Source organism: Lepus europaeus, chromosome 1, assembly GCF_033115175.1.
Source record: "Lepus europaeus isolate LE1 chromosome 1, mLepTim1.pri, whole genome shotgun sequence".
Lineage (NCBI taxonomy): Eukaryota > Metazoa > Chordata > Mammalia > Lagomorpha > Leporidae > Lepus > Lepus europaeus.
Window position 1 is genome coordinate 63205010 of NC_084827.1, and position 27282 is coordinate 63232291.

The 27282-nt window shown below is 46.1% G+C and overlaps 1 protein-coding gene and 1 pseudogene across 1 annotated transcript in view; one reads left to right on the forward strand and one right to left on the reverse strand.

Annotated features, from left to right (window-relative positions):
• The window catches only part of ARHGEF4 (Rho guanine nucleotide exchange factor 4), a 70741-nt gene that overhangs the window by 23837 nt on the left and 19622 nt on the right, over window positions 1–27282 (forward strand). The gene's annotated exons all lie outside the window — the stretch shown is intronic.
• On the reverse strand, window positions 17697–26239 carry LOC133765261 (WW domain-binding protein 11-like; annotated as a pseudogene).

Sequence of the window (27282 nt, forward strand, 5' to 3'; positions counted from 1 at the left end):
GTGTTGAGGTGCACCTGCAATGCCGGCATCCCTTTGAGATAGTTAAAAGCCTGTTCAGCCTCTCACTCAGTCTGCTTTCTCAAGAATTAGTCTCTTTTTTTCTTCCAGAAAGAGGCAGCCACAAGCACCTGGCTTCCCTGCCCGAACCCCTGTGTCCGGACCCTGGTCGCTCTTCCCGTGTCTGTAGCGCTCTCGTTTCTGGAAGCACTTGTTGACATTTGTCTGGCTGCTCTCTCTGAGGGAATTCTTTGACTTGTAGACTGCGTTCCCACAAGCGGAAATGCTGCCTGTGTTACTGTGTTTCTTTCAGTCCTTTGATTCTCACTGTAGCCTATAAGGGTGAGTCTCCCACATTTTGTCTGTTATTCCAGAAATAACCTCCTAGACTGCCTTCACTGTCTACTCATACAGTCAGTGCTACCAAAAATAGAGTTGGGTGTGTGGGGATTTCGTGGGATGTATATCCAAGAAGACAATGCCGGGCTGTGGGGAATCAGGTGTGTGTTTATTATTTACTTTAATTAAGTACTATCATGCAACTTTTCCAAGTTGTTGCATCAACATACCCTCTGCAACAGTAGGAAAATGCCTGTTCCCCTACACAGGGGATGCTTCGGCTTTCTCATTTCTCAAAGTGTAATGGATATAAAGTGATGATGGTCTTAACAATTTTTATTTATTTATTTATTTATTTATTTTGACAGGCAGAGTTAGACAGTGAGAGAGAGAGACAGAGAGAAAGGTCTTCCTTTTTCCGTTGGTTCACCCTCCAAGTGGCTGCCACAGCTGGCACGCTGCGGCCGGTGCACTGCACCAATCTGAAATCAGGAGCCAGGTGCTTCCTCCTGGTCTCCCATGAGGGTGCAGGGCCCAAGCACTTGGGCCATCCTCCACTGCCTTCCCGGGCCACAGCAGAGAGCTGGACTGGAAGAGGAGCAACTGGGACTAGAACCCCGGGGTGCTGGCGCCGCAGGTGGAGGATTAGCCTAGTGAGCCCTGGCGCCAGCCTCTTAACAATTTTTAAAGCTTTGTTTATTAGAGAGGGAGAGAGAAAGAGAAAGCTCCCTCATCTGCTGACTGCCTCCCCAGATGCCCGCAACAGTCGAGGGCAGGCCAGGCCCACACTGGGAGCCAGGCGCTCAGTTCAGGTCTCACTTCTGGTAGAAGAACCCATTACTCGAACCTTCGCTGCTGCCTCCCAGGGTCCGCACCAGCAGGAAGCTGGAGTCAGGGTCTAGAGCCGAGGATTGAACCCAGGCACTCTGATATGGGGTGTGGGTATACTAACTGGCATCGTAGCTACTAGATTAAGTGCCCGCCTCACATGTCATGATTTTAATTTGTGTTTCTCTGATTACAATTTTGCTGTTTGCGTTCCCGCCTCTTTCTTGCTAAAGTGCAAGAGTTCTTTTTATAGTTTAAATATTATTCCTTGTTGTATCTAAATACTGCAAAACTACCCTTACATCTAACTACCATCTCATAATATCTTTTAGTGCATAAAATGGTAGTTATCAACATTGTTGGTTTATGGCTTGTGTTTTGTGCAATTACTTAAGTTATTCACTGCTCCTATTTCTATTATATTATGAACTTTTAGTTTTGTATTTTTCCACTCACTTGGTTGTCTTGAAAGCATTTGGAGTCCTCTAGTGTGTATTGCTAAGGATCTAGTCTCTTTCTTCTCCGGATAGTACTCCAGCTTCCCCAGTGCAAGCTGTTGACATTCTATCTTTCCCTCTTACTCTGTGACACCATCAATGGCAAAGATGAAATTCCTGTAGACACATTGTCTGAACTTTCCATTGTATTCCATTTGTTCTTTTCTTTGGCTACTCACACTCTAAAGCTATGTCATTCTTGTTTTGTTTTGTTTTGTTTTTTGTATGTCCATTCATACCATTTTTGACTCTATTTTTTTTTCAAAGATTTATTTATCTTTTAATTTGACATGCAGAGTTAGACAGTGAGAGAGAGACAGAGAGAAAGGTCTTCCTTCCACTGGTTCACCCCCTAAATGGCTGCTACGGCTGGCGCACTGCGCCGATCTGAAGCCAGGAGCCAGGTGCTTCCTCCTGGTCTCCCATGTGGGTGTAGGGCCCAAGCACTTGGGCCATCCTCCACTGCTCTCCTGGGCCACAGCAGAGAGCTGGACTGGAAGAGGAGCAACCGGGACAGAATCCGGCGCCCCAACCGGGACTAGAACCCAGGGTGCCGGCACCGCAGGCGGAGGATTAACCAAGTGAGCCACGGCACCAGCCCCGACCCTCTTTAACAAAGTTGACTTATCGATTTGTGGTCTTTTATTTTACATAAATGTTTACATAATATTTACATAAACATCATACAGCAAGTTTCTCAAAAAACACTTAACATTTTTTTTTATCAAGCGTGCCTTAACCTTATAGATTACTTGGTAAATAAGTGATGTGTTTAAGTTCTCTCATGCGAGAGCCTTAACTTGTTCTCTAACTACGTGTAGCATTTCCGTTAGTAGAGTTTCAAACTGTTCTCTATAGAGAGCTTAGTTAGTTCTTTTGACTAGGTTGGGCCGATGTTGTGGCCCAGTGAGTTAAGCTGCCCTGTGGCCCCAGCATCCCATAGTGGCATGCTGGTTTGAGCCCCAGCTGCTCCACTTCTGGTCCCGCTCTATGCTAATGTGTCTGGGAAAAGCAGCAGAGGATGGCCCAAGTGCTTGGGCCCCTGCACCCATGTGGGAGACCCAGAAGAAGCTCCTGGCTCTGGGCTCCTGGCTTTGACCTGGCCCAGCCCCAGCCGCTGTAGCCATTTGAGCAGGGAATCTGTCTCTGTCCCTTCCCTCTCCCCCCATCCCTGACGCCTTGCCTTTCAAATAAGTAAATTAAATAAAGAAATCTTTAAAAGAATAAAACAAATACTTTAAAAACTCTAGAAAATGTATTTAAAGGGAAGAAGTTTTTAAAAAGACAGGGACAGAGACAGATCATCCATCTCTTTACTGGTTCACTCCCCAGCTATCTACAAAACTAGGGCTGAGCAGGTGGAACTACACCCAGGTCTCCCACTTGGGTAATGGGGACCCAAGTACTTGAGGCATCTCATGCTGCCATCCAAAATGTGTATTAGTAGGAAGCCAGATCAGAAGCCAAGCGGTGTGCCAGCCACAGCACGCCAGCCGCAGCAGCCACTGGGGGGTGAACCAATGGAAAAGGAAGACCTTTCTCTCTGTGTCTCACTGTCCACTCTGCCTGTCAAAAAATAAAAAAGAATTTTTAAAAAAGTGTCCTTCTAGATATTTTAAGGGTTTTGTTGTTGTTCGGATCATTCTGCATTGTCAGTGCTATCATTTCATTGTATTTTCTAGCAGATTATTGTTACTGGTACAGAAAGACTATTTCAACTACCTTGCTGAACTCTTGCATCTTCAGAGTTTGTGTGATGCTACTGTTCTGCACCTTTTTCCTGGATATGTGACTGGCTCGTTTCTAAATGATGACATTCATCCTTATCCTTTTACTTTTTAAAAATATTTTATTTATTTATTTATTTATTTGAGAAGTAGAGTTACAGACAGAGGGAGAGACAAAGAGAGAGGTCTTCCATCTGCTGGTTCACTCCCCAAATGGCTGCAATGGCCAGAGCTGAGCCAATCCAAAGCCAGGAGCCAGGAGCTTCTTCTGGGTCTCCCATGCAGGTGTAGGGGCCCAAGGACCTGGGCCATCTTCCACTGCTTTCCCAGGCCATAGCAGAGAGCTGGATGGGAAGAGGAGCAGCTGGGACTCAAACTGGCCCCCAGATGGGATGCCAGCACCAAGGCAGAGGCTTAGTGTACTATGCCACAGCGCCAGCCCCTTCCCCTATGCTTTTGGTTTCTCCCATGTTAGACAGCGTGGCTAAGACTTCCGGGCAAGTGGTAGCAGGGATGATGAGCATCCTCTCTGGTTGCCTGTCTTAAAGAGAACACATCTTAACTTTCTCCATTGACTACAGAGTGTGCTTTAGATTCTGGCAGGTAACCTTTGGCCGGGTTAAAAATTCCTTTGTAGACCCACCAGTTCCAGTCCTAGTTCAAGGTTGAAGCTGAGTAACAAGCACATACACTATAGTCTCTGCTTCCGGGTATTATCCATTCTGTAATGCTTGTCTTGCAGAAAGAAATTTGTTCCAACATGATTGATTGATTAGTTAATACAATTTTTAAAGAATTATTTTATTTATTTGAAAGACAGAGTTACAGAGAGAGGTAGAGCCAGAGAGAGAGAGAGCGAGCAAGAGCAAGAGCGAGAGAGAGAAAGAGAGAGAGTCTTCCATCCACTGGTTCACTCCCAAAAGACTGCAAGGGCCAGAGCTGAGCCGATCCGAAGCCAGGAGCCAGAAGCTTATTCCAGGTCTCCCACGCAGGTGCAGGGGCCCAAGGACTTGGGCCATCTTCTACTGCTTTCCTAGGCCTTAGCAGAGAGCTGGATTGGAAGAGAAGCAGCCAGGACTCGAACCAGCGCCCATATGGGATGCCAGCACTGCAAGCTGGGACTTTAACCCGCTATGCCACAGCGCCAGCCCTAATTAATACAATTTGAGTGTAACATGGGAAGCGGGATACACAGCAGACTCATAGAATGGCAGATGCCCTAAACAACACTCTGGCATCAGAATCAGCCCTTAAGCATTTGGATCTGGCTAAAAAGCCCATGAGAGTTTCTCAGGCATGGAAAGCCAAGACACTGTGGCAAAAACAAAACAAAACAAAACAAAAAACCCTAAATGAAAGATCTCTATGAGTGAGATCCCAGTGGAAAGAATGGGCCATCAAAGAAGAAGGTACCTTTCTCTGAAAGGAGGAGAGAACTTCCACTTTGACTATGGCCTTGTCTAAATAAGGTCAGAGTTTGTGAACTCAAGAGGCTTCCATAGCCTTGGCAGCTCATGACAAGAGCCTCGGGCGATTACTGACGCCATAAATAAGAGTGTCAATTGTTAAATCAACAACAGGAGTCACTGTGCACCTACTCCCCATGTAGGATCTCTGTTATTAATGTGTTGTACTATGCAAATTAATGGTAAAACTAGTCTTCAAACAGTACTTTATACTTTGTGTCTGTGTGGGTGCAAACTGTTGAAAGCTTTACTTAATATATACTAAATTGACCTTCTGTATATAAAGATAATTGAAAATGAGTCTTGATGAAGGGAGAGGGAGTGGGAGATGGGAGGGTTTGGGGGGGGAGGGAGGTTATGGGGGGAAGAGCTGCTATAAACCAAAAGTTATGCTTTCAAAATTTATATTTATTAAATAAAAGTTTTAAAAAATTAGCAACTTTAAAAAAAAAGCAATTTGAGTGTAATGCAGATTTCATGTTGGCCTGGGTGCGGTTTCATCCATAAGTTCCAGTAGGTGCATGCAAGAACCGCACCCCACTGTGAGTTGGTTTGCCTAGGAGAACACAGGCACACACGTTGGGCAGCTGCCAGCTGCCTCAGTTGCCTGCATGTGTCATAAGCCCCAGCCACCACGATGGGGTCACAACTCCTCTCTGATTCGGATAACCTCGCCTCCACCGCTTCCCAAGCTGCAGCCTTTCCTATGCCCGCTTCTACAGCAAATCACAGGTCTTCTTCATAATAAAGTTTCATTGTAGTATTGGTGTTCTTTCCTAACCTCTTCACGTGAAAGAGTGTGCTACCATTCTTTAGAGGAATAGACTTTAGTTTTTGAGCAATGTTAGGTTTATGGGAAAAAGACTATACAGGTAGCACAGTTTCCCCTGTTATTTATTATTTATTTATTTGAAAGGCAGAGGTACAGAGAGAGAGAGAGAGAGAGAGAGAGAGAGAGAGATGGTGATAGAAGTCTTCCATCCACTGGTTCACTCCCCAAATGGCTTCAATGTCCAGAGCTGGGCCAATCTGAAGCCAGGAGCCAGGAGCTTCTTCCAGGTCTCCCACCTGGGTGCAGGGACCCAAGCACCTGGGCCATCTTTCCCAGGAGCATTAGCAGGGAGCTGGATCAGAAGTGGAACAGCTAGGACTAGAACTGGTGCCCTTATTGGATGCTGGTACTATAGATGGAGGCTTAACCTGCTACATCACAGCACTAGTCTCCTCCCCTGTTATTAACATGTTGTTAGTGTGATGCCTTGGTTACAACTGATGAGCCAGTATTCATACATTATTATTAACCAAAGTCCATGGTTTGCACGAGGGTTATATATTCTTTGAGCTTTGACAAATGTATAATGTCACGTGTCTACCATTTCAGTGTCATACAGAGTAATTTCACTGGCCTTAGATCTGGGTTCCACCCCTTCACCTCAACCCTTGGGCAGCCACCCATTTTTCTTACAGTCTTCATAGCTTTCTGCCTTTCCCATAATGTCATGTGGTTGGATGCACACAGTACTTTTCACATGGGTTTCTCTCGCCGACTGGTACGCATTGAAACTTCCTGCACGTCTATTCATGGCTTCACGGCTCGTTTCTCTGGTTGCTGAGTAATTCCCCATTCTCTGCATGGACCGTGTTTGTTTATGCATTTACCAACAGGATAAAGGCATCTTGGTTGCTTCCAAGTTTTGGCAATTATGAAGAAAGCTGCTCTAAACACTCATGGGCAGGTTTTTTGTGTGGATATATTTTCAACTCATTTGGGTGCATACCAAGAAGTATGATTGCTGGGTCGTATGGTGCGAGTATCCGTATGTTTGATTTTGTAAGAAACTGACAATCTGTCTTCCAAAGTGGCTGCACTGTTCTGCGCTCCTCCCAGCATCGATCGTGCGCTTGTGTTGTTCTACGTCCTTGCCAGTGTTTGGTGTTGTCAGGGTTTTGGATTTAACCATTATAATCATTGTGTAGTGTATCTCATCCCTAATATCGTGGGATGTGGAGCATCTTTTCATATGCTTCTGTGTCATCTGAATATCTTCTCTGGGGAGGCATCTGTTCAGATCTTTTGCCCATTTTTAAATTGGATAGTATTCTTATTACTGAGTTTGAGGAGTTCTTTGTATATTTTTGTACACTGGTCCTGTATATTTGTTTTGCAAATCATCCCCTTCCCATTCTCTGGCTTTTCTTTGCACTCTCTTAATGCGCTGCCATTTGTAATAATTCCTTTCTTTTCAGAAAAAAAATTGTTGCAAACCACATTTTTTTTTGACAGGCAGAGTTAGTCAGAGAGACAGACAGAGAGAAAGGTCTTCCTTCCATTGGTTCACCCCCCAAATGTCCGCTACGGCTGGCGCGCTATGCCAATCCAAAGCCAGGAGCCAGGTGCTTCCTCCTGGTCTCCCATGCAGGTACAGGGCCCAAGCACTTGGGCCATCCTCCACTGCCTTCCCGGGCCACAGCAGAGAGCTGGACTGGAAGAAGAGCAACCGGGACAGAATCCGGCACCCCAACCAGGACTAGAACCCAGGGTGCCGGTGTGGCAGGCGGAGGATTAGCCTAGTGAGCCGCGGCTCCGGCCGCAAACCACATTTTTAAAAATTTTTATTTGAATGTCAGAATAATAGAGAAAGAGGGCGATGGGAAGAGAGAGAGAAAGAGAGAGAGAGTGACAGATAAATCGATCTTCCATCGGCTAATTCTCAAATGGCCACAACAGCAGGGGCTGGACCAGGCCAAAGCCAGGAGCCCAGAACTCCACCCTGGTCTCCCACATGGGTGGCAGGTCTCCAAGCACTTGGGCCACCATCTGCTGCCTTCCCAGATGCATTAGCAGGGACCTGGATCGGAAGCACAGCAGCTGGGATTCCAGCTGGCACTCCTGTGTGGGATGCTAGCGTTACAAGTGGCTAATCGGCTGCTCTGCCACAATGCCTGCCCCACACACCACATTTTAAAGTGTTGTCTCCCCACCCCCTGGACCCTAATCCTTTGGTTTTTGTTAGGAATGCATTTATTGCATTATAGCTGAACTAACTGTATTTGGGGATTTCCATAAAATATTTTAATTTTTTAATAAAAATATAAAAAAGAAGAAAATTTTCTTTTGCTAAAGGTTTGGGTTGGGGGTGTTGTTTGCTTTTGTAGCTAGGCATTAAGCTTTTTTTTTAAAGAATTATTTATTTATTTGAAAGAGAGAGAGGGAGAGACAGAAATAGATCCTCCATCCGCTGGTTCACTCCCCAGATGGCCACAATGGCCAGGGCTGGGCCAGGCCAAAGCCAGGAGCCTGGAACTCCCTGTGGGTCTCCCATATGGGTGGCAGGTACCCAAGCACTTGGGCCATCAGCCACTGTCTTCCCTGGCACATTGGCAGAGCAGCCAGGACTCGAACTGGCACTACCATAGGAGATGCTACTGTCACAAGCGACAGCTTAACCTGCTACCCAACAACGCCAGCCCAGGAATTTTGTATGCTGTTAGATACCAATTTAGTCAGACTTTGGAGGTTAATTTGGCAGTATGCAATAAAGGTGAAGTTGGCTCCCTGTGTATTTTAACTAAACTCCTCAGTATGTGCAGGAGGTAACAGCTGCTCACTGATCAATGAATTGTGAATTGTTTCTGGAATTTTCCCATTTAATATTTTTGGTGGTTTTTTTTAAAAGATTTATTTATTTATTTGAAAAGCAGAGTTACAGAGAGGAGGAGACACAGAGCACTCTAAGTACGGCATGCCCTGCCCCACAGCTGGGCTATGTGTGAGAACTGTCACCTCAGGTGGTTTTGTCATTGTGCAGGCATCGAGTGTGTACTTCTGCAACCTAAGATGCTTGTGATGTCCCAGGGTGACAACGACTTAGGGGACCCCTCCTTGACTGCAGTGGGTGACTGTTACAGCCATCGACCTCCTGAGAGAAACTTGGGGAGCTGGCATGAGGGGCGGGGCTTCAGCCCTACCCGTAATATTTTGGGGCATCAGTAGCAAATGTGGCAAAATCTTGGCTCTTGTTCAGTCTCTGTCAGGACTACAGGAATACTTTCTTTCCCACTTCCTGTTCTGTATGCCCAGTTTTCTTTCATTCAGTTTGTACTTATTGAGCATTTACTAAACGTTGGGTTCTCTTCTGGGGACTTGGGATTCGGTAGTAGATGAGGCACACACAGTACCTGGTCTTCTTGGATTTTACGGAGCTTCAATTGTTTCCAGATTTTAAAATGAGTGCTTGAGCTCATTTTCCAAATAGATGAACTTGGGGGCTCTTCCTGTTCTAACACTCTGACTGAAGTCCATCCCTCTTGGTTCCTCCTTATTCCTGAAAGTGGGCACTTGTGGTTCTTTTGTGTGCACTTTAAAATGGTAGGGAGGAAAGTCCACCACTTGCTACAAGATCAGCCTCCTCTGATTGGATGGACAGCCTGAAGCAGCTGTCAGTCTGCCCCCTGCATTTTTTTTTTCCCAACATGGTTGGTTTAGCTCTTTAGTTCCGCTAGCCCTGTAGTTGCATAAGGAGTCACCTGTGCATTATGTTTTCATGAATGAACAAGTATGAGCTTTAAGGGCTGCGTTGGATGATAGATATTTCTGTGCCCCAACTTAGTCCAAAGGCATCAGAGAGCAACAAGCCAGGAACCCTCCTCTGAACTCCCACAGCATCCTCGTGGCATAGACAGCACTGGTGATGGGAGCCTTGCTCATGGGACATGTGCTGTTCTGTCTCACTCACCAGCTCTTTGTGGTCAATGGTGGGCTAGGGAGTCAAGGGCCCTGTAGCCGGGGGCCCAGGTCACGCTGTGAAACACTCCCACTGTGATTTCCACTCCACAGGGTCTTTGTACCAAGTGAAACGGGAGGCATGGAAATTCCTGGTGCATCACCACCTCTCAGTGGGTGCCAGTTTCTCTCTTCCTCCTTGGGTAGCAGAGCCGTCTCTCATCACTGCTGCTCTTCCAAGCAGCATCCTGGCCAAGGCAGGCATACTCAGCAAGCCCTGGTCGATGGGCACACGTGGGCTACATTGGGTTCCCAGCAGCACTGGGCCAAATTGCCTGTGGGCAGGCGCATGAGAACGTTCTGGAAACTTGTCTAGACAGACTCGCGGGGTCAGTGAGAAGGCTGATGGCCCAGCCTGCCTCTGAGACTTGAGTGGCACTCATGTCAGCATTGGGATAATCTTTTCTGATGTCTGACTGAGCCAGCGGTCTGCCTTGCTCTGGACAGTATGTGACAGCAGTTGCTAGAACAATACTAAAATGCAGAAACATCGAGGAGAAAGATCACATTTGACAGCCTCGCCTAGATACTCAAACCTCAGCACAGCCGTGTATCCATCAGCTGATGGCTTCAGAGCAGTCCTTTGGGAAGCAGGCTCTGGTGAAATTGATGGGCTTAATTTAAAAGAATTTCATTAGGATACCTGGGCAGTAATGACTTGGAAATATTTGTACAGGGACGCACAGGACTTTTTGCTGAAATAGGACTTTGTAAAACCCCAAGGGCTTGAGAAGCCAAGGGATCATCTTTGCCAGAAAATGGCCATGGAGGAGGAGTCTTCAGCCTGCAGAGCCCCCAAACACTCCCCACCCTGGGGCCAGACTCACCTCTGGGGGAACTGGAGTGAGTGCAGTATAGGCTCTGGGTCCACCTTGGGAATCAAGGTGTCTTTTCTGTGTCCATTTTGTTTGATTTTTGCTGACACATTACTGTCAATAATTTATGAGGTACGATGTGATGGGTTTTTTTGTGAAAGATTGATTTATTGATTTATTTGAAAGGCAGAGCTACAGAGAGAGGGAGAGACAGAGAAAGAGAGAATTCTTCCATCTACTGATTCACTCTCCAAATGGCCACAACAGCCAGGGCTGAGCCAGGCTGAAGCCAGGAGCCAGGAATTCCATCCTGGTCTCCTACATGGGTGACAAGGGTCCAATTACTTGGGCTATCATTCTCCTCTTTCCCAGACACATTAGTAGAGAGCTAGATTGGAAATGAAGCAACCAGGATACAAACCAGCGTCCGTATGGGATGCTGGTGGTGCAGGCGGCAGTTTAACCCACTATGCCACAACGCTGACCTCTCATTGTGATTTCTTTATACATGTAAGCAATGTGTAAGGATCAAACCAGGGTAGTTAGCATATCCATCACTTCAAACATTTATCAGTGAAACATTCAAAATCCTCTCTTCTGGCTGTTTTGTCTCTTCTGGCTGTAGTCACCCAACGGACAGAACACCAAAGCCTCTTCCTCCTAATTGTAACTTCTTACTCGTTGATTTGTGGACCCACACACTACTAACAGAACATTCCATGGAACAGCCAGAGAATACACATTCTTCTCCAACAGAATGTAGAATGTTCTCAGCACAGATCATAGGGCAAGTTGCAAAGCAAGTCTCGTTTTTTGAAAGATTGAAATCACATCAAGTATATTTTCTCATCATCATGCAATAAAACTAGGAATTAGGACCATGAATATTCCAAGATTCACGGTAGGTGTCTAAAACCGGGGATAATATGCCATGATTCATTCTTACCGTAGATGCTAGCAGTCGCAGCATACAACTTCCTCTCTTTCCATATTTAGTTGAGAATGTTCACATTTTCACTTAAAGGAAGCACTATATTGCTGCTCTTCAGTGTATTCAAATTCCCAACATTGCTATTCTTGTGCATTGGGGCCATTATTATGAAAAATAAAAATTACTTGAGCACAGAACCAGGATACATGGCAAACAGATTGATATACAAATTAGAACTTGCGAATTGTTTCTGGAATTTTCCCATTTAATATTTTTGGTGGCTTTTTAAAGATTTATTTATTTATTTGAAAAGCAGAGTTACAGAGAGGAAGAGACACACACACACACAGACAGAGAGAGAGAGAGAGAGAGAGATCTTATATCCACGGGTCTCTCCCCAAATGGCTGCAACAGCTGAGGCTGGGCCAGGCTATAGTTAGAAGCCAGGAGCTTCTTCTGGGTCTCCCATGTGGGTGCAGGGGCCCAAGTACTTGAACCATCTTCTTCTGCTTTCCCAGGTGCATTAATAGGGATCTGGATCGGAAGTGGAGCAGCCAGGACTCAAACCGGCGCCCATATGGGATGCTGGCATCACAGGCAGCACCTAGCCATGATGCCAGCCCCTCTTTTATGTATTTTTTTCCATTTAATATTTTGGGGTTCTGACAGAGGTAACCAAAATCATGGAACACAAACCTTCAGATTAAAAGAAACTACTGTATGATGAAAAAATCATTTTGCATCAATTTCTCAAGAAATGAATACCAAGTTTATAATCCCTAATGAATTAATGGAACCAATCTATAATATTGTCTGCTAATATTACCAAGATGACATCCAGACAGTTATGATCTTCTGGTGAAACAGCACCCTCATCAAGTGTTCCTGCCCCAAATAATTTGAACCTGTATCTGACTGAGCCTCTAGATCTAAATATTAATTCAGAGGAAAAGCAATAGCACATGAATATGTGAAGTGACACCACAGTGATAAGAGCAGCAACACCCAGACTTTGGCAGCTCCACAAATAAGTCAGTTTCCTAGTAGAATAAATTGTAAAAATAAATAAAATGGATGAATGCTGAAACTGCATCCTTGCAGAGCCCTGTAGCTTAGCAGTGTCAGGGGCGTTTCTGCCGTAGAAATCAAATTCCTGGGGACAGAGCTGTGGCATGGTGGATTAAGCTGCCATCTGCAATGCTGGCATCCTACATAGGCATTGGTTCAAATCCTGACTGCCCCACTTCCGATCCAGCTCCCTATTAATGGCCTGAGAAAGCAGCAGAGGATGGCCCAAGTGCTTGGGCCCTGCCACCCATGCAGGAGACCCAGAAGAAGCTCCTGGCTCCTGGGTTTGGCCTGATGCAGTCCCAGCCATTGTGACCATTTTGGAAGAGAACCAGCAGATGGAAGATCTCTCTCTGTGTCTCTCCTTTCTCTCTCTGTAACTGTGCCTTTCAAATAAAATAAATACATCTTCTAAAACATTCAAATTCATGTTTGTGCAGCTCAGGAAGATTCTAGGGTGAAAAGTATTTTCAAGTTAATTTTTTTAAAGATTTATTTGAAAGGCAGAATGACAGAGAGAGAGAGGAGACAGAGAGCTCTTCTGTTTGCTGGTTCACTGCCCAAGTGGCCGTAACAGCTAGGGCTAGGCAAAACCAGGGCTGAGAGCCAGGAGCCAGGAACTTCTTCCTGGTCTCCCATTTGTTTAGCAGGGGCCCAAGTTCTTGGGCTATCCTCTGCTGTCTTCCCAGGTGCATTAGCAGGGAGCTGGATTGGAAGAGAATAGCTGGGACTTGAACCAGCACTCCAATACCCCATGCCAGTATCACAGACAGTGGCTTAACCCATGGCACCACAGCACTGTCTCCTCTAATTTTAGACAAGTCTTCAGGAAGAAAAAAAAGTGGGTAAAACAATAGAGCAGAGAGTAGAAGTATATACTTATGTTGGAAACTATGCAACTTGAAGCCAGAAAACCCAGCTTCTGTGTCATCCATGACCTGTAGAATTTCTCTATACAAAATGAAGGAAAAAGCATAATTCACAAAACAGAGGAGTAAATAAAAATGTTTGTTGACAACATGCTGAGTGAAATGAGCCAGTCCCAAAGGGACAAATGTCATATGTTCTCCCTGATCTGTGACAACTAACCGAGCACCTAAAAGGAAACCTGATCAATGACTTGATCAGCCCTTGTCCTGACTGTCGAGGAACAGCTATTTTATTATTTTTGGTATTTTATTTTCTATTTAATACCATTGGTTGAACTCTTTACTAACTCAGATGTTTTAACTTTACTTAAGTGTTTAAATCCAATCGAAAATTGATCCCTGTTAAAAAATAAGAGTGTGTGGGGCGGGGTGGGGGCAGCACCATGCCTGCAGAGCGGCATCCCATATGGACGCTGGGTTCTAGTCCCAGTTGCTCTTCTTCCAGTCCAGCTCTCTGCTATGGCCTGGGAGGGCAGTGGAGGATGGCCCAAGTGCTTGGGACTCTGCACCCGCATGGAAGATCGGGAAGAAGCATCTGGCTCCTGGCTTCGAATCGGTGCAGCGCTGGCTGTGGCAGCCATTTGGGGGGGTGAACCAATGGAAGGAAGACCTTTCTCTCTGTCTCTCTCTCTCTGTCTATAACTCTACCTGTCAAATAAAAAAAAAAAAAGAGTGGGAATAAGAGAGGGAGGCAATGTACGGTTCAGCACATGTTCCCTTGGACTTACCCCTAAGGGTAAAGCTAAAAACCTGCCATGGGACTCCAAATCCCATTAAGTGGGCAGGTACCAATGCCATCTTACTAGTTAAAGTGATCAGTTTAAGTTCATAACTGATCATAAAGATAGGATTAAGTGTCAAAGGGATCACCTAAATAAGACCAAGTGTCTGCTAAAAATAATTGATAGAATTAAAAAGGAAAAAAAAAAGAATTAAAAAGGAGAGAACGATCCAACATGGGAAGCAGGACAACAGCAGACTCATAGAATGAAAAATGCCATAAACAGCACTCTGGCCTCAGAATCAGCCCTTAAGGCATTCGGAGGTGGCTAAAAAGCCCATGAGAGCATTTCAGGCATGGAAAGCCAAGACACTGTTGCAAAAAATAACCTAAATGAAAGATCTCTGTGAGTGAGATCCCAGTGGAAAGAATGGGCCATCAAAGAAGAAGGTACCTTTCTCTGAAGTGAGGAGAGAGCTTCCACTTTGATTATGGCTTTGTCTAAATAATGTCAGAGTTTGTGGACTCAAGAGGCTTCCATAGCCCTGGCAGCTCATGACAAGAGCCTCAGGAGATTACTGACATAAATAAGAGTGTCAATTGTTAAATCAACAACAGGAGTCACTGTGGACTTGCTCCTTATCTAGGATGTCTGTCCTTAATGTGTTCTACTATGAGAATTAACAGTAAAATTAGTCTTCAAACAGTACCTCATATTTTATGTGTCTGTGTGGGTGCAAACTGTTGAAATCTTTACTTAGTATAGAGTTAATCTTCTGTATCTAGAGATAATTAAAAATGAACCTTAATGAAGAATGGTATGGGAGAGGGAGAGGAGGTGGAATGGTTTGGGGGTAGGAGGGTGGGTATAGGTAGAAGAAATGCTATAATCCAAAAGTTGTACTTATGAAATTTACATTTATTAAATAAAAGCTTTCTATTAAAAAAGTTTGTTGAATCCTAATCTGAAAGATTTAGATAGCATTTTCTTGATGGTTAAGAAACAATAAGGTACTTTCGACTTTGTTTTTTCAGTTCTCTGCCTTCCAATGTGAGCCTGCTAACCCCACCCCCAGGTTATTCTGTGTCACCGGTGTTCAAGCCCAGAAATTTTATGGGATACATTTTGACGAGGAGAGAGAAATAGCCTTGAGCAAGTCTGCTGTATCTGCCTTAAAAGATATGTGCATTTGAACAGACAGGATCAGAGTTGATAGGAAAAGGGATGGCAGCAAAAGCAAAGCAAAATGCAATTTCTGGAAGGTCTGTGCATTTCCAGCAAGGTTACAGAACTTGAGCTCCTTGAATGTCAAGACCTGAAGCCACATGGGTGCTCTTAACATCCACTGTAGTGGTCTCCAGTGGCTTCTGCCAACATTGGTCAACTCCGGTTGGTCAGGAACCCATTGGAGCTGAAGTGGAGCAGCGGCAGGAATGGAAAGGCGGCCGGAAAGGCAGCAGGCTTAGGAGGCCTTGGTGAGGACTTCGGCTTTCACCCCATTAGGTGGGAGCCCTTGCAGATCTTGGGCAGAGGAGTGGTGATCTTATCAAAGACCTCGCTGGCTATCATGTGCAGAAGGACAAAGATGCAGACAGGGCTGTGTGTCACTCCACAGATGGGAGCTGCAGAAGGGGTCAGTGGTGGAGGGATGAGCACGGTTGGATTCAGGACAATAAAGACAGAGAAATGGACAGGGCCTGTGAGGACACAGTGGAGCCAAGGATAGCTCCACGAGTTGGGTTCTGAGCAAGTGACAGAAGGCAGTCGTCAGGTGTTGTGATCTGGACCCCTGTGGGCTGAGCAAATGTGGGTGGTAGCCAGGTTTCAGCTTGGGGCAGATGAAGGTCAAGGTGCCTTCCAGACGCCCCAGCTGGCGATGGGAATGCAGTTCCCTGGGTGGTGGGGCAGGGGTGGGGGGGCAGGTATCCATTCCCCTGACAGCGTGACAGTCTGCATTTCAGTTCTTGTTTATTTAACTGCCATGGGAAGCAGTGATGGCAGGATAATATTATCCAAATATCCAAATGTGACCCTAAGCCTGGCTGTGTCAGGCAGAAGATTAACTCCCAGGGAAATCATAGTGGAGTCACCTGTTCCTACAGAAACAAGGGCAGAAGGCTGTTGTGCAGTTGACTGTGGTTGGGATTTCATCCACATGTTCCGGATGCAAGGCGGATGTAGAATCCACCATCCTCAGGACCCATGAACAATTGTTCTGATCTGAGAAACTGTAATCATTGTGAACGAATTGATTGAATAACCAGCCCCAGCCATTACGGGGCGCTTGTGACCAACAGGATGTCCAGATACTAAATGCTGCTGCTCAGGACTGACAGCTTCAGAAGGAGGGAGCACGAGGGAACTCCCGGCAGCATTTGTGTAAGAGGGAAGTGGCTCCTTCAAGAGTAGTGCAAAACCTAAGGCCCTCACAGTCCTCTCCCATCTGCAGTGGTCATCCTTCGGTATCCACAGGGGACAGGGGACAGGACCCTCTGCAGATTCCCAAATCCAGGGTTGCTCAAGCCCCTACTGTAAAATGCCGTAGCTCATGCATAGAACCTGTGCATAGCTTTGTGTCCGCTTGAGTTTTGCTATGGTTTTCATTTCCTTGGTGACCAGTGGTAGTGACCGTATTTTCACATGTTTGGTGATTTCTATATCTTTTAAAAATATTTTAAAATTTATTTAGTTGAGAGGCAGAGAAGGAGACAGAGAGCTGCAATTAGATGGTTTACTCCCCCCAGATACCTGCAATGGCTGGGACAGAGCGGTGTCGGCTAAGGCTGAGGGCTAGGAACTCTCCAGGTCTCCCACATGGGTGGCAGGAATCCAATCACTGGAGTCGTCACCACTGCCTGACAGGGTCTGCATTAGCAGGAGGCTGGATCAGGAGCCAGATGTGGGTATCCACCCTAGGTGCTGTGGTACAGGGTACAGGCATCTTACTGAGCATCCAAACCATTAGGCCAAATAGCTGCCCACGCCCCCTACCGATGAAATTTTTTTGTGTTTTAGCATTTATTTGTTTATTTAGTTTTCCATAGACACTCCAAGTTTAGGTCAGTGAGAAATAATTTTAATCAAAGAAGTATACATCTTCTTCCCATGTATCTTGCTTTGTATTAGGAAATGACATTGTGATCTATTTGACCACAAGGAGAACGTTACAAAATATTTATAGGAAAATATTGAAAAGAACTCCAACATGAAAGACAAGATAAAAAAGCTGATTTTTTTCCAGGACTTTCTACTCCAGTGCCCACCACACACAAGAAGAGAGTTAGACACGTTGGTAGCTAAGAGTCCCCTGATCACAGATTTCCCCAAGAGCTGGAGAGGGGAAGAAAAGGAATGAAGTGTTGCTGTGACAGGGAGTGGGTGTTAGCAGCTCTGCTTCAAGAGCCAGTTTATTCTGAACAACGTCCCCTCTGTCACATGCAGTAACTCTGAGCCAAGCTAGCCTTGAGGCTATTCCCCGCAGTGGAATTAGAAAGCACCCCCAATGGGAGCAGCTGTGCACCCCCAGTTAGGCAAGAGCCTGTCTCTCCACGAGCCACTTTTGTGAACACAAACCTGCTCTGGCATCAGAAGCTGTCACAGTAGCCCTTCCACCTCTTTCCTGAAAGCTTTGTAAACATCATCCTTAGTTTGCACTGACACAGGAGCAGCAGAACCAGATTTGGTGGCTGCTTTGGCAAGAGGCACAGCAGAATCACCCTCTGACTTTTTGGGGGAGCAGCAGTAGCCCCTTTATTCTCCTCCACATACCCTTCTCACAGTGGGCGCAACTCGAGGACTTCCTACCTTGGGATGAGTGATCTGTGGCTTGGCACAATGGCTACGCTGGCATCACCCACCCTGGGTTGCTGAATCAAATTGGGTGGGACCCTGAAGACCCCCAGGGTTCAACAAGGGAGCTAGTGGGAGAAGCCCAGGTGGGGCAGATCCAAGTAGAGACACCAAAGTGGGCACATCCTGCCTGGGTGAGGTGGAGCCATGCCTGGAGGGGCGGAGGGAGGTAGCCATGGTGGGAGTCCCTGAAGAGGAGTCCCAGGAGGCAAACCTGGAAGGTGGGCCTGGGGGAGGTCAGGGCGGAGGGGGAGCCAGCCTGGTGGTGGTCCTGGAAGTATAGGTTGGGGTAAAGACTCTGGGAATCCGGGCTATTCCAGCCAGCTCAGGAATGGAGGAGCCCCTGCAGGTGGTCCAGGAAGCCAGTAGGGCGAAGCAGGTGATTGGGAGGAGGATGGAGGCAGAGCTGCCGCTGGGAAGATGTGGTGTGCCATCCAAGTGGGAAGCCTTTCCGTGCTATTTTGGCTATTGCTCTACTGCTGCAGAATCTTCTTCACCATCATTCTCTGGAAATTCCTCTACTTCCCGTCCGCCCTTCAAGGCTTCCCTGGCTGCCACTCGAAGCATCATGGCTTAAAGAGGGGTCAGCTCCTTGGGTCTCCTTTTTCTGCCTTGACTTTCCAGATGTATCAGCAAATCATACACTCAGACCTGGGGTGTTTTTGATTGTGCACGGATTCAGCCCTGTCGCTGCGGCTGTCTGATCTCTCAGTGTCGCTGTCACCAGTGCTGCCGTTATGCTTGTCTTAGTCCTTGTCCTCAGGACAGCTGGCATCTTCACCTGTGCAGCAAACGCCATTGTCAGGACCCCGCTGAGCAAGGGCGGGGTCACGTACACTGTCTCTCTGCCTGGCCTATGGGGGGGAAAATCCCAGGCAACGCCCACTTTATGTCTGTAGGAACCAGAGGAGGTGGGCCTGGGGGAGGGCCAGGAGGTGTTCTGCCAGGGGGGCAAATGTAGCACACCGTGTCCAAGTACAGAAACTGTCCAGTGCAATGGTTTAAGTCGCCACCTGTGACGCCGGCAGAGCCCCAGCTACTCCACTTCCAACCCAGCTCCCTGCCCAAGAACCTGGGAAACAGCAGAGGATGGCCCCAAGTGCTTGGGCCCCTGCCACCCACGTTGGAGACCCAGATGGCATTCTGGGCTCCTGGCTTTGACCTGGCTGTTGTGGCCATCTGGGGAGTGAACCAGCAAATAGATCTCTCTCTGTGTCTCTCCCTCTCTCTATACATAGTATAACTCTAGTTCCAAATAAATAAATAAATCTTGTTTAAAAAGCAGAAGAGAGAAACTGCCCGATTTGGAGGGCCGTTGGCTGAAGTTTTCTCGAGGGTGGGGTGGCTGGGCACCAGCAAGGGGCGTATCTTGGATCTGGATGTCGGAAGGAGCATGCGGCATCTCTGGCATCTGCTGGGTGCCCTGCACAGCAGCACCGCGGGCCACGCTGAGCCCAGTCCTCTTCATATTCTAGCTCTGGCATCCTTCAGTCTTTGTAGGTAGCTGCATTCTCTTTTCCGGGGAGTCTGGGAGGATGATCAGAGGGCTTGTCCAGATTGGCGTGCATGTCTTCCAGTGCTTTCTCGTTGAACTGCGGCTGCTGCACTGGGTTCGACTCTGTTTTGTCCAGCTCCTCCTGTCCTGGATGATCGGCCGGAGACCCCTCAGCTTGTGTTGTGTTGTGTTGTGTGTTCTCTTTTAGCTCTCACTTCAGGGCAAACTTTCAGGCTTAGTCCACGGGCTTCCTAAATCCTCCCTCTTGTTGGAGGACACAGTGCTCTATCGCTTGCTGACAGTCTGTGTGGTTTACTTGTTCGTTAACAAAAAGAAAGAAAGGAATACTTCCACTGGGCTCTGAGCACTGTAAAGAAACAGGGAGGGGGGTGACTCCTGGCTTCTTTTACTCCAGAGGGGTCTTCACCTTTGCCTCTAGATCTCCCACCCAGCCCCTGCCATCTTCAAACTTCATGCCCCTGGGCCATCCTTACGTCACTGCCCCTCCCAGATATTTAAATCATCTCTAGATGACTGATAATACCTAATGCAATGTAAATGATATGTAAATAGCTGTTACCGTGTGCTGTTTAGGGAATAATGATGAAAATCTGTACGTGTTCAATACAGATGCCATTTGTTCTCCATCTATTTTTGATCCTTTGTTGAATCCTGAAATGTGGAACCCAGGGATATGAAGAGCTGACTGTATATTTATTTATATTTGTAATTTAAAAGATGTAACTATATACTAGACAATTATTTAAAAATAAGCTCGAGATGGGGTCAGTGTTGTGGCCCACTCATGAAAGCCATCGCCTGCGATGCCAGGATCCCATATCGGAGTGCTGGTTTGAATCCCAGCTTCTCCGTTTCTGAGCCTACTTCCTGATGATGCACCTGGGAGGCAGTGCATGATGCCTCAAATATTTGAGTTCCTGAAACCCAAGTGAGAGGATCGGATGGAGTTCCTGGCTCCTGGTTTCAGCCTGGTCCAGCCCTGGGTCAATGTGGCCATTTGGGGAATGGGCTAGCAGATAGAAGATTCTCTCTCTCTCTCTCTCTCTCTGTATTTCAAATAAATAAAAGTCTTTCAAAACAAAAGAGGTTGTAGATAGACTGCATGTGTTTTTGAGATGTGCAGATCTTCCAAAGAGGTCAGCTAGGACAAGTGTGGGATGCAGAGAGCAGTGAGCAGTGACAGCTCTGCTGTGATGTGAGGACTTATTAACATTTGGAAAGTTACTTCAGCCTGTATTGGTTCAACATGCATAAGCAACGTTGCAGGTTGAGACAACCTCCAGATGAAGCAGAGCTGTCTTTAGATGCCCAAGATTGTCCCGTTGTGTTTAACATGAGCAGTCTGCACACTAACAGAGAGATGCTGTCTCCTTTTAGAAGCCTTGTTTCTTTTAGACAACTGGCTCAGCTCTAATCTACCATGAACAGTCATGGCAGGCTTTGGGGCTTTTGAATAATTTTTGTGGCAGAAACAATTGTTGGAGTCATTATTTTATTGTATTACAGAGCTCTGGGATGGAAATTAGGAACAGTGTCATTAAAGCAATGTGGGACCTAATTGCATTACACTATAGAGCACTGTTTTGATTTGCCAAAACTTGCAGTTTGATAAAGATGCTGCCTTCTGTGAATTTTTACACAAGTCCAAGATCTAGAATGTTCTCTAGCAGGGTGGCTCTGTGCAGTGAAAAAAATCACAGCCATCATCTGAATTCTACAGCAGCCTAAACGCAGAGCGACAGCTGTTCGCCTCCTCGGCACTTTACACTCCCCTGACATAAGAAAACAGTGTTAAAAATCTTGTTGCCAGCCGGCGCCGTGGTTCAATAGGCTAATCCTCTGCCTTGCGGCACCAGCACACCGGGTTCTAGTCCCGGTCGGGGCGCCGGATTCTATCCTGGTTGTCCCTCTTCCAGGCCAGCTCTCTGCTGTGGCCAGGGAGTGCAGTGGAGGATGGCCCAAGTGCTTGGGCCCTGCACCCCATGGGAGACCAGGAGAAGCACCTGGCTCCTGCCATCGGATCAGCGCGGTGCGCCGGCCGCAGCACGCCTACTGTGGCGGCCATTGGAAGGTGAACCAACGGCAAAAGGAAGACCTTTCTCTCTGTCTCTCTCTCACTGTCCACTCTGCCTGTCAAAAAAAAAAAAAAAAGAAAGAAAGAAAATCGTGTTGCCCTGAAGGCTTCCTGGTCCAGCTGAAAGTCTGTGAGAGCATTTCAGGCATGGAAAGCCAAGACTGTGACAAAAAAAAATTTCCTGCATGGAGGATCTCTGTGAGACCTCAGAGGAAGGAAAGGGTCATCAAAAAGGGAGACACTGTTCTCTGAAGGGAGGACAGAATATCCACTTTGCTTATGGCTGTGTCCAAATACCAATGGAGTCTATGGTCACAGAAGGCTGCCATAGTCTTGGCAGCCCATGGCAAGAGCCTCTGATGATCACTGATGTCATGAATAAGAGTGTTAATTGTTAAAGGAACAACAGAAGTCACTCTGCACTTGCTCCCCATGTAGGACCTCTGTCCCTATTGAATTGTAATATGAGAATCCACTGCAAATTCTCTCCCTAAACTGTACTCTATACGTTGAGTGTGGGCGTGGGGGCAAATTGTTGAAGTCTATGCTTAGCATGGAGTTGGTCCTCTGTATATAAAGTCAAACTAAAAATGAACAATAATGAAGAAGGAGATGGGAGAGGGAGATGGAGGTGGGATGCGAGTTGGAGGGGGTATGAGGGAAAGAACCACTATATTCCTAAAGTTGTATCTATGAAAAAATGCATTCATTAAATAAAAACTAAAAAAAAAAAAATCATGTTGCACTTGCTGCTAAAGCATGACACAGCACATTTTTTATGAAAGTACATTTTGAAGATTTTTTTTTAATTTATTTGAAAGTTAGTTACACAGAGAGAAGGAGAGACAGAGAGAGAGGGAGATGAAAACAGGAGCCAGGAACTTCTTCCTTCCCATGCAGGTGCAGGGGCTCAAGGACTTGGGTAATCTATTGCTTTCCCAGGCCATAGCAGAGAGCTGGATTGGAAATGGAGCAGCTGGGACTTGAACCGGTGTCCATATGGGATGCCAGCACTACAGGCAGCAGTTTCACCTGCTATGCCACAGCACTGGCCCCTGAAAGTACATTATGAAGTAATCGTGTGACCACAGAACATCTCTCTTATTCATGAACACCTGCCCGTTAACTGATTTCCCGGGTATTTCATTTAAAAAAAAAAAAGGATTTAGTTATTTATTTGAGAGGCCAAACCACAGAGAGAGAGAGACAGAGAGATCTTCCATCCTCTGGTTCACTCACCAAATGACCACAATGGCTGGAGCTGAGCTGATCCAAAGTCAGGAGCCGGGAGCTTCCTCCAGGTCTCCCACGCAGATGCAGGAGCTCAAGGACTTGGGCCATCTTCTACTGCTTTCCCATGTTGTAGCAGAGAGCTAGACGGGAAGTGGAGCAGCCAGGTCTCAAACCAGCACCCACATGGGATGCTAGCGCTTCAGGCCAGGGCATTAACGCGCCGTGCCACAGCTCCAGCCCCTACTTCATGCTTTTAATGATACAGCATCACCCGCTGATTAGCAAGGTGCACAGGGTAACTCATGGGGGAGGAGGCGGGGAGCAGAATGTGGGAGAAACAAGGGGTGCCCTGATGGTGCAGCCAAAGCAGCTAGGTCCCTGCAGGCAGAGGGTGTGGGTGCTGGCAGAGGGAGATGGCCCAAGAGGAGGGCTGGCCCCTGGAGTGGGCAGGTGGAGCAGTTGGAGTCCTGCTCCTGCTGCAGTTATCTGAGAGAGCCCAGCCCAGCACGTGTTTTACTTCTGGGAGCCACACAGCTTCCATGAAAGTCTTGTGCCTGCCAGTGTCTCCTTCGGGGGTGGGCGTGCATCACATATGACAGCCGTCGGCTCATTGTGCGTTCTCAGAAGAAGGTGTCTTCCTCCCACCAGTCAGGGTACTGGGAGACCGGGGTGGCTAGAAGAGAAGTTCAAGGTGTTTGTCACGAGGAAACCCTGCGAGGGAAGCCGTGGAGGGCGGAGGACTCCAATCGGGGGCTGCTGATGTCACCGAGTGTTCCTTGTCAAATGAGCCAACTTCTCAAAAGCTGAAATTAGACTTTTGTGCAAGCTAGAACCAAAACTCTCGAGCCAAGCTGACTAAATATGGTCTGGGATAAGGGACCCTGAGGAAATCTGAACCAAGCGTGGACTTCAGCGAATCCTCAGGTGTTGGTTCGCTGGTTCATTCATTGTGACAAATGTACCATATGGAATTGGGATCTCGATAACAGGGGAGTCTGCGAGTAGGTATATGGCAACTGTTCTCTAAATCTAACTCTATTCTAAAAAGAGAAGTTTATTAATAATATACTTTTTTAGTAGAGTCATTTTATTTATTATTTATTTACTTGAGAGGCAGTTACAGACAGAGAGAGGGAGAGACAGGGAGAGGTCGTCCATCTGCTGGTTTACTCCCCAAATGTTCATAATGGCCAGAGCTGCCCCGATCCAAAGCCAGAAACCTGGAACTTCTTCCGGGTCTCTCTGCTTCTGGGCCCAGATGCTGTCCCCATCACCTGCAATACTCTGCAGCGCCGCCCCCGCCCCAGCCCCCTAGCATATCACTTCCTCAACCCTGGCTTCTGACACCGCCATTTGAAAACTTTTAAGTCCCCTAATTTCTGCCAGGATCTTCGTGTTGCAACCAAAGAGCCTAGTGTGGGGACCAGTGCTGTGGCATAGCAGGTAAAGCCACCACTTGTAATGCCAGCTTCCCATATGGGTGCTGGTTCATGTCCTGGCTGCTCCACTTCTGATCTAGCTTCCTGCTAATGGCCTGGGAAAGCGGTGGAGGATGTTTTTTGCTAAGAGTTTTATGGTTTTACCTTTTATATTGACATCTTTGAATTAATTCTTGTACATGTATAGAGTCCAACTTCATTCTATTGCACTTGGAAATCCAGTTTCCCAACACCATTTGTTAAAACTACTATTTTTCCTTCATTGAACATCTTGGTGCCTTTGTCAAAAAACAATTGATAACTGTGAGGATTAATTTCTGGGTTCTTATTCTATTTCATTGGTCTTCATCTCCATCCTTATGAGAGTACTGTATTGTTTTGGTTACTGTGGCTTTTAGTAACCTTTGAAAGCAGGAAAAATGGATCCTGTAATTTTGTTCTTTTTGTTTCTCCAATTTGGGCTTCTTAGGATCCCTTGAGATGTCACGTGCATTTAAGGGTTCACTTTTCTATTTGTGTAAATATTCAAATTTGTGTAAATATTCAAATTTTGATAAGAATGCCTCAGTGGGCAGATTGCCATGGTCTTGTTCTCATCTTAAATATATTAAGTCTTCCAATCCATGAGCATGAGATGTCTTTCCATTTGCTTTGATTTTCTTTAAGCAATATTTTATAGTCTTCAATACACAAATCTATTGCTGCCATGGTTAATTTTGCTAAGTTTTTTGCTAAGTATTTCGTTATTTTTGATGCCATATTAATGGAGTTTTTAAAAACATCACTTTTAGGTTGCTCATTGCAAATATGTAGAAATAAAACTGATTTTTTTTGCATGTTGATTTATATTCTGCAGCTTTGTTAAATTTATTTGTTAGCTCTAACTATTTCATTGTGGTTTCTCTATGGTTTTCCATTTATAAAATCATGTCATCTGCAAATGGAGATAATTTTATGTCTTCTTAAAAAATATTTTATTTATCTGCATGTTATTTGAAAAGCAGAGGCACAGGAATAGATACAGAGAAAAAGACAGAGAGAGATCTTCCATGTGATGGTTCATTCTCCATTGCCAACAACAGCCAGGTCTGGGCCAGGCTGTGCCAGGCTGGGCCAGAACGTAATCCGGGTCTCCCATGGACTTGAGTCATTGCCTGCTGCTTCCCAGCATATGTGCTAGCAGGAAGCCAGATCAGAAGCTGGATACCTGAGAGCTGAACCCGCCACTCTAATAGGGATATGGGCATTCCACTTAGCTTCTGTGCCACACTACAGCCCCTATGGCTTCTGCTTGGGTTCAGATGTATTTGATTTGTTTTTATTGCCTTTCAATCTCACTGGAGCTTACTTTAATATGATGATTGGAATAAGAGAACACGGACATCCTGTGCCCAATCTTAGGGCAAAAGTTTTCATTCTCTCACCATTTGACATGATGTCAGCAGTTAACTTTTCAGATAAGTCTTTAAATGTTAAGGACATTCCCCTCCATCCCTAATTTATTGAATTTTTTTAACCATGAAAAGATGTTGAAAGTTGTCAGTACTTTTTCTGCATCAATTGAGATATCCATATATTTTTCTTCATTAATGTGATATAATGATTCATTTTCATATGTTGAACCATCCTTACATTCCAGTAATAAACCCCTTTTGGTTATGAAATATAATCCATGTGATAGGCTGTTGAATTCTGTTTGCTGGTGTTATGTTGAATGGCTTTAAACCTGTATTCATAAGGGATATGCATCTGTAGTTTTCTTTTTGTTGTAGTTTCTTGGTCTGGTTTTGTTATCAGGGTAATTCTAGCCTTGTAGAATAAGTTAGGCAGTATGAAAAAGTTTGAGAAGGACTAGTATTAATTATTGTTTAAATGTTTGGTGTTATTCACTCCCAGGTAGTAGAAGCCTTCTGGTCCTAGGTTTTCTTTGTTGGCAGATTTTGGTTACTCATGCAGTCTCCTCACCAATCGCAGGTCCATTCAGCTTGTCTATTTCTTCTTGAGTTAGTTTTGGAAGATTATGCATTCCTAGGAATTTCCATTTTGTCTGCTTTTTTTTAAAGAATTATTTTACTTATTTGAAAGACAGCGTTACAGAGAGAGGTAGAGACAGAGAGAGAGGTTTTCCACCCGCTTCCCAGGTGGCTGCCACGGCCGGAGCTGTGCCCATCCGAAGCCAGGAGCCAGGAGCTTCTTCCAGGTCCCCCATGTGGGTGCAGGAGCCCAAGGACTTAGGCCATCTTCTACTGCTTTCCCAGGCCACAGCAGAAAGCTGGATTAGGAAGAGGAGCAGCCGGGACTAGAACCAGCACCCATATGGGATGCTGGCGCTTCAAGCCAGGGCTTTTAACCCGCTGCGTCACAGTGCCGGCCCCAATAAAAATAAATCTTAAAAAAAAAAAAGTTCACAGAAAATGGAACTAAAAGGGAAGTTTATTTTGGTTTATTTATTTACCTAGGCATGCCACACAAGTCCCCAAAGCTATTTTACCAATTTAGAATCCCAGTAGTGGTGTGTGAATGTTTCCATAACTCTGTGTCCTAGCCAATACTTGGGACTGACATAGTCAGACCTTTTAAGTTTTGAGAGGCTAATGGGTATGAAATTGTACCTTACTGTGGTTTTAATTTACATTTCTGATCGCCAACAAGTTGAGTGCCTTATATGGTTTATATTGGTTGTATAATCCAGGGAGCTGGATTGGAAGTGGAGCAGCCAGGACTCAAACTGGTGCCCATATGGGATGCTGGTGTCACATGTGGCGGCTTTACCTGCCATGCCACACCTAGGAGTTGACATCCTAGTCACACATGGAGCAATGATTTTTTTCCCCCGAGTGGTAAAAAGTCTTGGCTGTAAATGGTTCGTGACTTTCCAAAGGGCTGCATTACATGAGCAATGCACTATCCACCAGTGGGATTAAAATTTCACTGGGGACACTAGGAGATCAGGACACCAATGTGCAGAAGGCTCCTGAGTGGCCTAGAGAAACTCCCAGACACCTGCAAGGAAGCGGGGACGCGCCTGCACCAGCGCGGGATGCAGCGTGCTCTGGTCCAGCCGTGCAA